Raw genomic sequence first — 12,111 nt, 5'->3', positions numbered from 1 at the left:
TTATTAGTTGGTGTTGCGTTACCTCTGCTGCTGTTAATATCCCGTTAGCTGAAGGACGGCAGTAAATCCAGAGTACGTTTTTTGGGATCAGCGAGGATGTGCGGAAACTAGGAGCAGCATAGCGCTATGGTCTCGCTACATTAAAAGTGAGTGCCTGCCAAAGGCAATAGTAATAATAATAATAATAGGCCTAGGTTAGAAACTGGTCTGTTTTGACACACGGTCCGATTTTCCCTGCTGATGTTAGTGGAAGCTAGCCGTCTAAACTGGTGGCAGTAGCATACAGCAGACGTAAAACTCGAAATATATGTTTACCCCCCACAGTCACGAGCTGATTAAGAGTTCTCCAGCAGTAGCTGGCGTCGCGATACGATAGTTTGTTGAGGAACGAACAGACCTTGCTGGCTTAATTATGATACGAATGAGGGTTTGCTTGACTCTGACGCTCGTTCACCATTCGACAGGCCCCACTCTCCTACTTTTGTAACAAATTAACACGAGAGAGAGTCTCTTCGCTGTCCCGTCCAGGAGGAATAGCTACGTAGATATGAGCAAGGTACCGACGCTGAACGTTGTTCGGTGTCGAGGGCAAACATTTTGGGACAGTAATAAATGCGCGTACCTCGCGGTCCTGCAAGAATGGAGCTATGGCTGCAGCCGTTGATAGTTGTTAACAAAGGTCTTTTTTGCTAACCTTTGAAAGTGGCCGCTTAACTTAACGTGATCGTGGGGACCATCAGCATATTTGGACGTTTTGGATACATGTACACAGTCTGCTGAGTGTCTTTTCCAAACAATCAGTTTTTATTTTTGCTTTGTAAATCGTTTCCATCATGTAGTAGCGATCATTTGCCACTCAACTAATCTAGGTACACTTAATCTAGTATAACAGGAGAAGTTACTACGTAGCTGTAAAAACAAATCAATCAGCTGTAACGTCTTGTCAGCTTACGACTAAATCTCATTGATATCAATCTATTACTTAGAACATAATGCACAACCGCTTGGCTACAAGGTTTAGGCTCCATTGGCCGCAAGTAATTTTTCAGTTTCATGTCTGCTATTATGCTCATGTCAATGTGAAGCGGGCATTTTCAATTGGACTATTTTTTCGTTCTGCGTGTCATATAAAAAATATGGAAAAACATAAACTTCGCGTAAAAAAATTCGCTCGTTTGGAAACATTGTAGTGATTCCTAACGCGAATATGTTATATGTGGGAACGATAACAACGAAAGCTTGCCACACACACACACAGATTGTCGAGTGTTTCGATGTGTAAGGTAACATGGAAATGTATATGGGTACATATACAAGTACGAAAAATGAGCATAAATTATTAGGGTGAGTGTGGCATAGGCCCATCTATTCTCGTCCTGCGCTAGGGTGCAACTGGGATACCCAATGGTTCGATAACATATTATTATTACTGCGGTTTGTGTATCGTTCGGGTCTCGTTCTTCGTAAAAATACTCTATTGAACAATCCCGTTTCGCACCTACTTATCGCTTGTCTACGTATCATCATCATAGTGGAAGATCTGTTGTAAAACAGCTTTCGCTTTTATGTTTATGAAGCAAGCACCTTCATTACGTCAAGTGTATAAGTTCGCCTTAAGGAGCTCATCTGGGGATATGTATGTAGAAATGCTCCCAGATGATATATTTATTGCCACGTTGTCCGGCAATTGCATTTGCGGTAAAACCGTTTCTTGAGCCATCTTATAACGACGGCCCGTGACGACTATGCATTCGTCAGTTATGAGCTCTTATTTATCATAGTAAAATAGGGGAACGTGTTTCGATTGGTGTTGTTTTTGCCATATACGTACAATCATATATATGGCGCATGAAATGACCTAGAAACAGTCAGCGAAGTCCGTCAGTCAGTCAGTCAGTCAGTCCATTTGCTTACCTGAAATCGACACAAAGGAACGGCCTCAAGTCACGCGCTTGGCCTATATCTACAAAGACCTTATGTATATCCTATAAATGCGGCTACCGTCAAGTTTCTGTAGCAGATGCTGCTGTCGCCGCCGCCGCCGCCGCCGCTGCTGCTTATCGCTAGAAGTCTTTGTTGCATGATTGGATAGCTCTTGCTATAGTCGTCGCCAAGGGGTCAACGACTTGCGCGTCGACCGTCGCCGCGGGATACGGCCAGTCAGGCAGGCACGCGGTGGGCTGGCTGCCGGTAGAGCGTCGAAACAGTCAGCTACAGAGTGAGTCTAACAAAGCAGCTAACCCTACAACACAGCACAATCAACGAAGCAGCACCAAGTTGATGACCAAGCGGCCATGGTAGTCCGTAGCTTGGCCGGCAACGGTGGAAGGAAAAAAAACTTTGGTTAGCAGCAGCGGCTGCCGAAGCAGTAGCGATGAACGGGTAGACGTAAAAGGGAACGGAAAAGCATGCAACCGGCAGGAAAAGATGAATAACAATGAGAGAGAATAGGAGAGCGAAAGCTCAGAATTATGCAAGTTGCAGGGTAACAGTGGGAAAAACGAAGATATGTGGGGAGGATAAGACAGGCGGAGGAGTGAGGTAAGACGCACGTATAAAGCACGGACCTTAACTGGAATAACTCTGTAGATGGCCGACAGACTGAAGGATGGGCGTACGTTCTAGCCATGAACGCGCACACATGTTTGATGGGCTCCCGTAATGGAAAACAGAAAAAAAAAAAACTTCCCAGAATAAAGGCAGATCGAACAGCCTTTATTGATATGTGTTGTATGTTTTTTTTTTTCTTGGAAACGTGTGTGCCCGCGTGTTTGTGTACATGCGGGTTATCGATTGATAAACTATTCGCTCTAATTTACCCCACTTTTTCGCTAGTATTTATATGATATTGTTCTTGAAGACATTTATATAAACGATACGTGTCAAGTACTAAACTAGTTCATATAATATTGTTATATTAGCAATATATAATAAGGGAAATTAGCTATTCTAGGTAATCCAAGCGTGCTGCTAACTATTGTTCTTATTATAATGAGTAATCGACCACTATAATTTGCTCAAGTTTAAACCTATTCTATAGAGCCGTATAAAACAACGACAGCAGATCTGAGGCCAGCACAATTCGCACGCGGCCTGACACCGAAACCTCTACTTATCCGGGCACAGCTGTACCATTGTAGTAGCCCACCTGATGGAAATCTCTCTTGTTTTATATCCCCTTTTGGTCCATGCCTTGATAATGTATCTCGTGTTTGCAATGTAATTGGGTATCTGAACGAGCCAGCGAACGAATGAAGAGGTCGAAATGGACCGGTGCACGAACAAGTACAACGGGGTAAACCAATGCCATTTACACTTCGTTACCGCTGCAGTACGCATATAGGTACGTAAGGGATTTGTGCGTGCATGCGCAATGGAAGCAGACAGAAAGAACCATTGAAGTATCGCTTTTGATGTTATTGCTGCAAGCATCGAGGAAGCCGCCGGAAAAATCGAGCCATCATCGTATCGCTCGCCCCATGGAATCGTCGTGCGTTTAACAAGCGATGCTGGATCGAAGGAAGCGATAGTTTTGCCTACCCATTTCGTCTAGGCACGCGTCAGCAGTATGGTGTTACAGTGCCATAGCCACCAATCACATTTTCCACAGAAATCGCTTGAGAGAAGACTGTAAGAAGCGACACAAGCCTCACCTTACATTGAGCCTTAATACCACAATTTGCCGCTCTACCTGATAGATAGGGTACATTCTTGCCTGCTTTTCTCGCACTCTGCTGCCCTCTCACAAAAACACCACGAAGCTTTAGACTCCTCCGACTGATTTTCACACACACACACACACACTCACAGCCTTCTATAGTTCGCAGTGATTGAGTACATTTCTTTCCCTTGCAACCGTGGCTACATCGCACAAGTGAACAAAGAACCTCTCGGAATCGATAAATGCATCTTCAGCCATCGCTACGAGATCGGCTGGCGACTGTATATTGGTGATTGCACCCCTTTTGCTCGAGGTACGAATACGTAGCAGAGAGGGAACAGGATTGAGCGGATATGGCAAACCGATTGTCAGAGCGATATAAAAAAAGAGATATTATTACGCCGCCATCAACTAAATATACGTACAGAACAGGAAGAAAGGTGCCCAGTTAGCTTTGTTTGTTTGACAACAGACCGGGATTAATGAGTCCCTTGTCATGTTTCACAGGATAGTGAAAGCATGTAGGCCCTTGTTGTAGGTGCCATCAACGACAGCTCAGACAGTTGAGTGGCGTGAGGTAATAGTTGAACAGATGCCGCTGCTGCTGCTGCTGCTGCGGCTGCTGCGGCTGTTTTAAGCTAGCCAATTAGCAGTCGGTTCTAATCTTTCGAAAATATGGCAAAGAATTTTTGAAGACAGTCGTCAGTTTTATAGACCTATGCCACCGAGGACCGCTACACGCAACGAACTTTTTGACAGTTTCAGTTCCTGGACGAATCTCCGTCGGGTATCACACATACAGAAACAAGGTCAGCCTGATCTCACGCACATACGTCGCCTCTGTTCAGGCTATATTTTTTCTTTCATCATGCGCGCATTGATCTTTCTGAAAGTTTGGATTTTTTTGTATAGACAATTTGACAGAGTTAGACAACTTCAGTGGAGATACCTTTACTGCCGATTGTGTATGCTGGTTATTACTCCAGCAGGTACAATGAATATTGCGCTCGATTATCGTATATAGTTCACTATTATATATGTTTAATTTCATTAAATTATCTAGGAAAATGAATTCGACCATACCTTAAAACTCACAACCAGTGTAATACTTTTCAATACTACATATGGTTATTTGAAAAGCTTTGAGCGATCTTTATGGTCCTGCAACGGATACGACCTGCACACAAACGAACCGCAGTTTCGTCCACCTCAACATGGATAATATAAATTAGAAATATAGATGAGTTGCAATGTCTGTTTTTAATGATGGCAATTTTCATGTACGAAGTGCATGTCGTCTTCTATTGGCTTTGACGTGTGAGACGACTATGTATCTATCAGCGTCTAGTTGTTGTCGTCACCGCTGCTGCACTCTGGACCATAATAGCCCTAATTCATTGACTCGCTGCGCATGCGCGGGTCCGTGTACGTTCCGTTGTGTCGTGCAAGTGAAAGTTCTTGTGCTTCAGATCACTGCCAGCAGCAGCAGCAGCAGCAGCAGCAGCAGCAGCAGCAGCAGTCCTTCGAGGTTCACTGGCTTGTTGCTGCAGTTAGTCACCGCGAGCTGATCGGGGTCACTAAAACCACTCGACGTTTGTCCAGTACGACAACAGCGACGTCGACGGGTAGTAAGCTTGCTTCGACGGCGCCCAAGTCCGCCACCGTCCTCATTGGTACAAAATCACCCAAGCAAGTACTCGCGGTGCTTGACGCTCTTGACAGTAGTACATGTGGTTGTGGTGCTAATAATAGTAGCAAGCAAGAAGTTGACTGACCACCGCTGTAAGCAACAGCAGCGTCGGCACTGCCACCATCACCGCTAGCATCATCATCATCATCACTATCCGCATCATCATCGAGCGTTAACCCCGCACTAGCCTATTGCAAAGTCAGATGCTATCGTGCAGTCATTACCACGATCAGGGTTGGCTCACTCGCTGCCCACCGCCTCATCATCATTGGCGGTAACAGCAGCATTTTGAAGAAGCTGTATAAGCGATAGGCGCCCTTTCCAGCCGCCTGGTTGGCAAGGGCGGCCGTAGTCGTCGACGGTAGTGCCACAGTCAGCCTGGCCGGGCCCGATGCACGATTGGGCTCGACAAGAGTCCCCAGTCAGGCTTCCCGACAACAAATCAGCCGACGTTTTCAACAACAGCTGCTGTGTCGGAGCGCTCCGCACACGACGTAGCCCAAGACCAGCAGAATCCCGTAACGTTAGGCTGCCGGGCAGCAGCAGCAGCAGCAGCAGCAAATAGTCTACGTAAGCTCACTTCTGCTGCTGCACGAAGCTGGCGGCTTGCAAACGGGACTGAAGAAAGCGGCATTGCAAAATGCACTTCAACATCAGAAACTGACTGAACATTGCAGACGATGACGAGCAAAGAAGAGGCGACAGAAAAAATGAAAAGGAAGGCGACGCTGACCTTCACAGCGGGGACCTCCTGCTGTTACATTGGCGATGCAGTCGAGGCGGATCCGAAACAATAGTTCATTCCGCGAGGGGGGGGGAGGGAGGAGTGATGGGACAAGCGAACCCAAATCCGGTGACTTTGAGAGGGTCCCAAAGCGAGTCTTAATTCTGTTGGGGGACTGAAACAAAAAAGGTCGCGTCATCTGTTTACTTCGCGTAAATTGGTCAAACAAATCGCAGCCGGCTTCTAGTTGGTCAGGCTCGTCAGATTTAATTAATAGTCATGTGTAGTTTTATGAAATGATAAGTTTGGATTAGATCTGTTAATTATCCTGATTGCTGCTTAAGCAAACTTGGCGCTTTAGTGGAAAATTAAATGAGTAATAACAGTAGTAACTGACTTTTATTCTCAAAAGAGACCGTAACGGCTTCAGTAAAGTCTGCCACTGTCCATCGCATATCTCTGGCTCATATTCAGCCATGTGTGCATTTGTACGTTTTCTAGGTACTCTTCCCATTCATGCACAGTTGTGTAGGCAGCGAGCTCAACGGAGCCGATCAATCGATCAGCGAGCACACAAAGAGACACTAGGGGCATGACCGACGTTTCAGACTATGCCGACCCCGCATCCACACGACTAAACCAACATGAAACACCATTGGGTTCGTAGCAGGACTGTCGCAATACTCGCACAGCGGCTAGTTTCTTCATCGCTCCCCGCTGCCGCTAGCACTGTCCTGCTCAATTCGGTCGAAGCGGACTATTGCATGGAATCGATAACGACCGTTTTGCCAGCGGTAAGGTTAGCATCGGCTTGGATATGCCTTTGAAACGTCGGTAGGCTGCAAGCCACATCAAGGGCAACAAACGAAAACGAAGGCAAGGATAGGCAGGATGAATAGTAGCAGCCATAATAGTTGTGGCAGTGGTGGGGGTGCATTTCAAAGCGACTATCACTGTCACCGGCGCTGTTTTGTTAAAGTTGAGTAAAAGAAGAAGGCGAAGAAACGACGATGATAACGGTGGAACCCCCGGGGGAAAGAAAGGAATTTGGTCAATTAACTCAAACGCCGTGACGGCGGCAACCGCGGCCGCGAAGGCGACCAGTACCCTCTAGCTGAATGAAATCTCCAATTCCCTCTTCGCTGTCTGTTTTCTAGCCATTCCAAGCGTATGTCTGCCGATCTTGGTATCTGACGGCCTATGTATGTCCCTTCTTTGGTCAGGGTCCATTGAGCACACGCGAATGGAGGATTACTTCGACCACATTCCTCGAGGGACTAGCTTTCATTCGCCAGTGGTCTGTCTGTCTTACTGGTATCCCTGCGTCAAACTAAGTCGAGCGCTTTCGACTATAACAATGAAAGGTTCGGTGCACGAGAAGGGGCAAAGAGGTTCACATAGCGAAAATACTAATCCGGACGGTCAGGTTAGCTGACCCAAGCCAAGATGATGATTGCCGTTAATCCAGAAAAATTCCGTGGTCCGACCATATTAAAATCGGCGCTACACCAATTCCAGACTGGGAGAGTAATTCAGATTAAAGTCTCCAATATTTTTTAGGCTCCGAGAATGATCTTTAAGAAAGAGAATTTGCTTGAGTAAAATGCGTATAGATTGGAGTCAAACCCTACCGTGTTTCCAAGCGCAAGGGCCTTCGAATTTCAATACCTCGAACGAAACTTTTTAGAGAGGGTACGACGGCGTCCATGAACTTCCCACCTATCTGGTACAAACCTATTCAAATTATGATAGTTCCCTTGTATCTTGCCGATTACTACGCTTCAAGAGATTTTGGAGTTCTTGAACGACGAACCCTTTTCTGGAACGATGTTCTGATTTATAGATTTTTCAACCTATACAACTTCACCTATCTATCTGTCATATTCAAAACAGAAAAAACGAGTGTTGTTAGTATTTTTTTGTTTGTCATATCTACCCACGCTATCTTCCATAGGCCGTGCTTCTTTGAACGCTATTCCGAGCACCGTTCCATTGATCGCAACGATCGAGAGCTTCGACATTGTTTATGCATGATTGTCATTTAACAGTACTATGGCTATGTGGCTGTCTTAGTGCGTACGGAGAGCGCAGATAAAATGGAACAAACGGGCAGAACGCAACGGAAAGAAACCAAAATAAATAAGTATTATATATCTATAACTGCTAATTTTGTTATCATCACCGTAAATCATCCATCGTTGACCGCTATAAGGGCTAGCAACTTTTCGGCTTTTTCTAATTTTATTGGGTGATGTTTCCGGCTGTGTCCGTCCAAGTTAGCACTAAGAATAATAGTATGCCTCAGAACTGGATGTTAATGCTAAAAAAAAAAAAGAAAGCCCTATCTCCGACCGACCAGGATCTGTAGAAGTCGAAAGAATTGGCGTATAATTCCACATCCTTCTGCCAATTAGGCGTTTCATTGCGCAACACTGAAAAGATAAGTTCCCGTCGACTAAGCTGGAAGTTGTCTGAGTAACTCTTAGGATAAATTTTATGTATTGGAAACTTTATTTGTGCCAATATCTGTCAGAGAAGCTGTTCAGCAATAGCTTACTCGGCTTTCACATCGTAACACATTGCACATATTTCTCTTCACAATGCATAAGCTCTGAGACGATCGAGAACTTGAAACTTATAATCCTTTAAGCGTTTAGGGTAGTAGGATTACTTTTTAGACTACAGTTAGGTCGGCTTATTTCGCGACTAAGAATCTACAATTATCGACTCGTTTTCGAGATGTCTGCAGAGGAGCTGATGATTGACCTAGCTACGTGGAGCTAAAATGTTACTGCAACTAATTAAAGTATACTGTTCTGTGCATTAAAATAATAATTGTTTACCATGAGACACGCGCTCTACAGAAGCTGAGGCGGAACAAACTGACCCATTCTTATGTCTATGCTGGACCGTTGTCTTTATTCGTCTGAATTGACAGTCAATAAAGTCTGTCAAAGATGGCGCAAAATTCCAGCTGACCTATGACCTATGAACGTGCGCAGTCTTTTCTAGCTTGACAAATAAACAACACGTGGATGGATAACACAGTATCACAAGATGCCGTATATTTTCCAGAGGTAAGGTTTAGGCAAAGCCTGGCCAGAAACAGACCGAAGCGATAGAATTAATCGTCATGGAGCGTATTGACACACTTGTCTTCCTCTAATGGACTAATCCGACAGGTTTTTGTTACACTTTTTACCGCGCGTAAATCGTACACGATTTTAATAGTCAGTCACTTTGGTGTAGAGTCGCATGCCTTCGCTGTTTCATGTCTTTGTCGCAACCGTTGTCGAATCTTAGCTGTGATTTTCTTATGAAGAATTTCTTTCGCTTTCATTGTGTGAACCGAATTTGGTTTCATAGAAAAGCTGTGTGACAGAATTTTTTTAATCTTTAGAACAGAAACCAATGCACAGAGTTGTCCTACTGATGCAAGGCTGCGCGCACGGACGCTACCTCTACCGTTTCTACTTCCGCTCCGACTACAACGGCTAAGAGCGACGGCAGGATAATAGCAGCTGAACGACAGCCGCGCCGTTGGTGTGTCGCTGCTGACGTTCGTGCGTTCTATTGTAGATAGAGGGTGAAGCTTCTGATCGAAAAAGCCAATGCTTAGTGTACGTTACGGCGTCATTTCAGTTATGACGGCTGTACAGACGCACGGACGAGCAGATGAACGAACACGAAGTAATGATTGAGTAAAGTGACGCCCACAATCCGGCAGCGGTAGCGTTAGGTTGCTACGGGACCCGTTATTACGTTTAGGCAGTGGCGGTTCGCAGCGGTATCGCTAATGTTCATCCATGTCACTGCTGATATTTTGCGCTGCTCCTGTTTAGGATATACCAACAAAAACGGCCGCAACGGTGCCGCTGCGTATGCTCACGGGCATACAAACAGAGAAATAAGTAAAGTTACCCCACACCGATTTCTGCCGCTGTACCGCGGCAGTAATAGAAGTAGATTCTTTCTACCACCATTCCACTACTATTTCAATTCGATGTCCGGCCGTTGCCATTCGATATTGGGCGACTGCTGATAGATTATTGACGGTTGGTGTTTGCCGCTCTACCATTGGATATTGTCTTGGTTTAGTCAGCATTTTATACGCATGCTCCTGTGTGACACTGGTGATACTGTTGTTGGCAACAGCAACAACTTTAACGGTGGCTCTGCCATTCAAGTGCTTTTACCGTTACGTTTGTTCACAATGATGGTCAGGCGTACTCATCGTAATAGGATTGATTTTCAGAGCGCACGGTAGCCAGTCCCGGCCGTTAATTGTTGCTCATCGTCGCGAACGTTGGGCAGTAGTACCAAGAAATGAGTACAGTCGAAAACCGCAACCCACTGCGTATGTATAATTTCCTGTGCCGAGTTGCATGGCCTGCATTGATCTCGGTTTGGCCATGCTCACAGATATGACGCAGCTATTTTTTTGCAGCGTACTGATATAGGAATAATAGTAGGCATCGAATTTGTGACCACCTATTCATAGCGACCCTTAGGCAGGGGTCCAGCGGGCATTGTTTTAACGGGATAGCAAATAAACGCCGCGCTGGTCACCGGCAGTTATTGTAGGCGCAATCTTGGCAAGAGAGATGATAACGTCCGGAGTCTGCATGTCCATTAGTATCCTATGAATAAACAAATCCGATTTTAGTTTGCATATTGAGCTTAATACCTCTTAATATGTCAGTGTGCTAGTCTATGTCTTTGCGATTCGGTTAAAGCACTTTGCCCCATCGCCTTTTCTGCCACTCGAATTAAAAGCATGAACAAAGAAAAAGGTCTCCGCGGATAGAAGATGGCCGCACAAGTATGAGCAGTAAACTGGGGGGGATCGAAATCTGCGGCTTACTGCAATCGCGGGCTTAACCTGCTGTGGGAGTACTTATCTGAAAGGCAAGTAGTAAAACAAGTGATGAATACCGAGCACTCCCAGGCAGCAAGGCGTACTAGGCAAAAGCGGGCCTTCAACGACACATAACTGCAGTCAGACAAGCACAACAAGCTGGTAGGCTTATTTGTACAACGTGGTGCTGCCATTGCGTTCCATCATCGGCCACCGTCTTCTTTCAGATTTTCCTTCAAAAAACAGCAGCAGAGGATGAATCAACAGCGTCAATGATGAGAACCTTTACCCTGAATGCTCCTTCTTACAGGGAGCAGGTTGCTCTCTCCTACGTACTCTTCGACCGATGATGGCGGTAAGGCCAATGTCAGCAGCTTAAGGTAAGCTTGCAGTAACTGGAGTGGTATACGTCGAACAGTAAGACGATTTTCTTCACAAGACGTAACAACAGTATACTGCGGAAGTGGCACCACAACAAGCAACAGTGCTGCAGTGGAGTGGAACTTGCTTACTGCTATTGATGCTGATGAACGTCCGTACGGGTTGTGTTGGCCGAACACCCTAAGAAGACTGAAGAGAGTTTCGCCTTGTGGCCATGCCGAAAACTAACAGTATGACCACAATGTGCCACTCACGCAAATACACAGACTCTTCTCTTTCATCTTCATCGTCTTTTGACCAGCAGATGCCAGTAGTGCTGCTTTGACTATTACAACCATACTGTGCTTTTCCTATGTCGTTTTTTTCTGTTCATTGTTGACCGTTCCTCCATTGACTGGAGCGGCTGTTGACGCCGGTGCTGAGCTGCCGGACTCGAGCAAACAGGCAGGTAAGATCCGGGAGTAGGGTGGGATGGAGACTAAATTACGAAATCGCCAGAACCAGTACCATTATCGTTCAGTCATGACGTGCGGCGCGTCATCCATGTTAAGAACACCTCAAGAAGCCCCCCCCCCCCCCCCAAGCACTTACAATTACTACGACAAGGATTGCCGCCACGCGCTGCCAGCGAGACACACGGACCGCCGTGTACATCCGTAGTCACAGGAGAGTATCCATCCAGTCCTCTGTTACTAGCGTCAGTTAGCGGCAGCCCACCGTGCCGCTATAGCCGGTGGACGGTATAACGCGCGTTGTGCCGTCCGAACCCGCTGCTGTTATGCGCTCAGCGTGCGAAT

At 45.9% G+C, this 12,111-nt stretch overlaps 2 protein-coding genes across 12 annotated transcripts in view; one reads left to right on the top strand and one right to left on the bottom strand.

Moving 5' to 3' along the window:
* Nucleotides 1-12,111, top strand: part of LOC111248586 (uncharacterized) — a 108,103-nt gene that overhangs the window by 25,045 nt on the left and 70,947 nt on the right. The window contains exon 4 of one of the 11 annotated variants that reach the window (XR_015327267.1): nt 6,577-8,235. The exons of the other annotated variants lie outside the window; for them this stretch is intronic. The gene's annotated coding sequence lies outside the window, so the exon portion shown is untranslated. Of the gene's footprint in view, nt 1-6,576; nt 8,236-12,111 lie in introns of those variants that run through there. 11 annotated transcript variants of the gene reach the window in all.
* LOC111248584 (phosphatidylinositol 3-kinase regulatory subunit alpha-like) overlaps nt 1-12,111 on the bottom strand; it is a 104,091-nt gene that overhangs the window by 73,834 nt on the left and 18,146 nt on the right. The gene's annotated exons all lie outside the window — the stretch shown is intronic.

Source organism: Varroa destructor, unplaced genomic scaffold (assembly GCF_002443255.2).
Source record: "Varroa destructor unplaced genomic scaffold, Vdes_3.0 BEIS01000004.1, whole genome shotgun sequence".
Lineage (NCBI taxonomy): Eukaryota > Metazoa > Arthropoda > Arachnida > Mesostigmata > Varroidae > Varroa > Varroa destructor.
The sequence above is the reverse complement of the archived record's forward strand: the minus strand, read 5'-3'. Positions and strand labels throughout refer to the sequence as shown.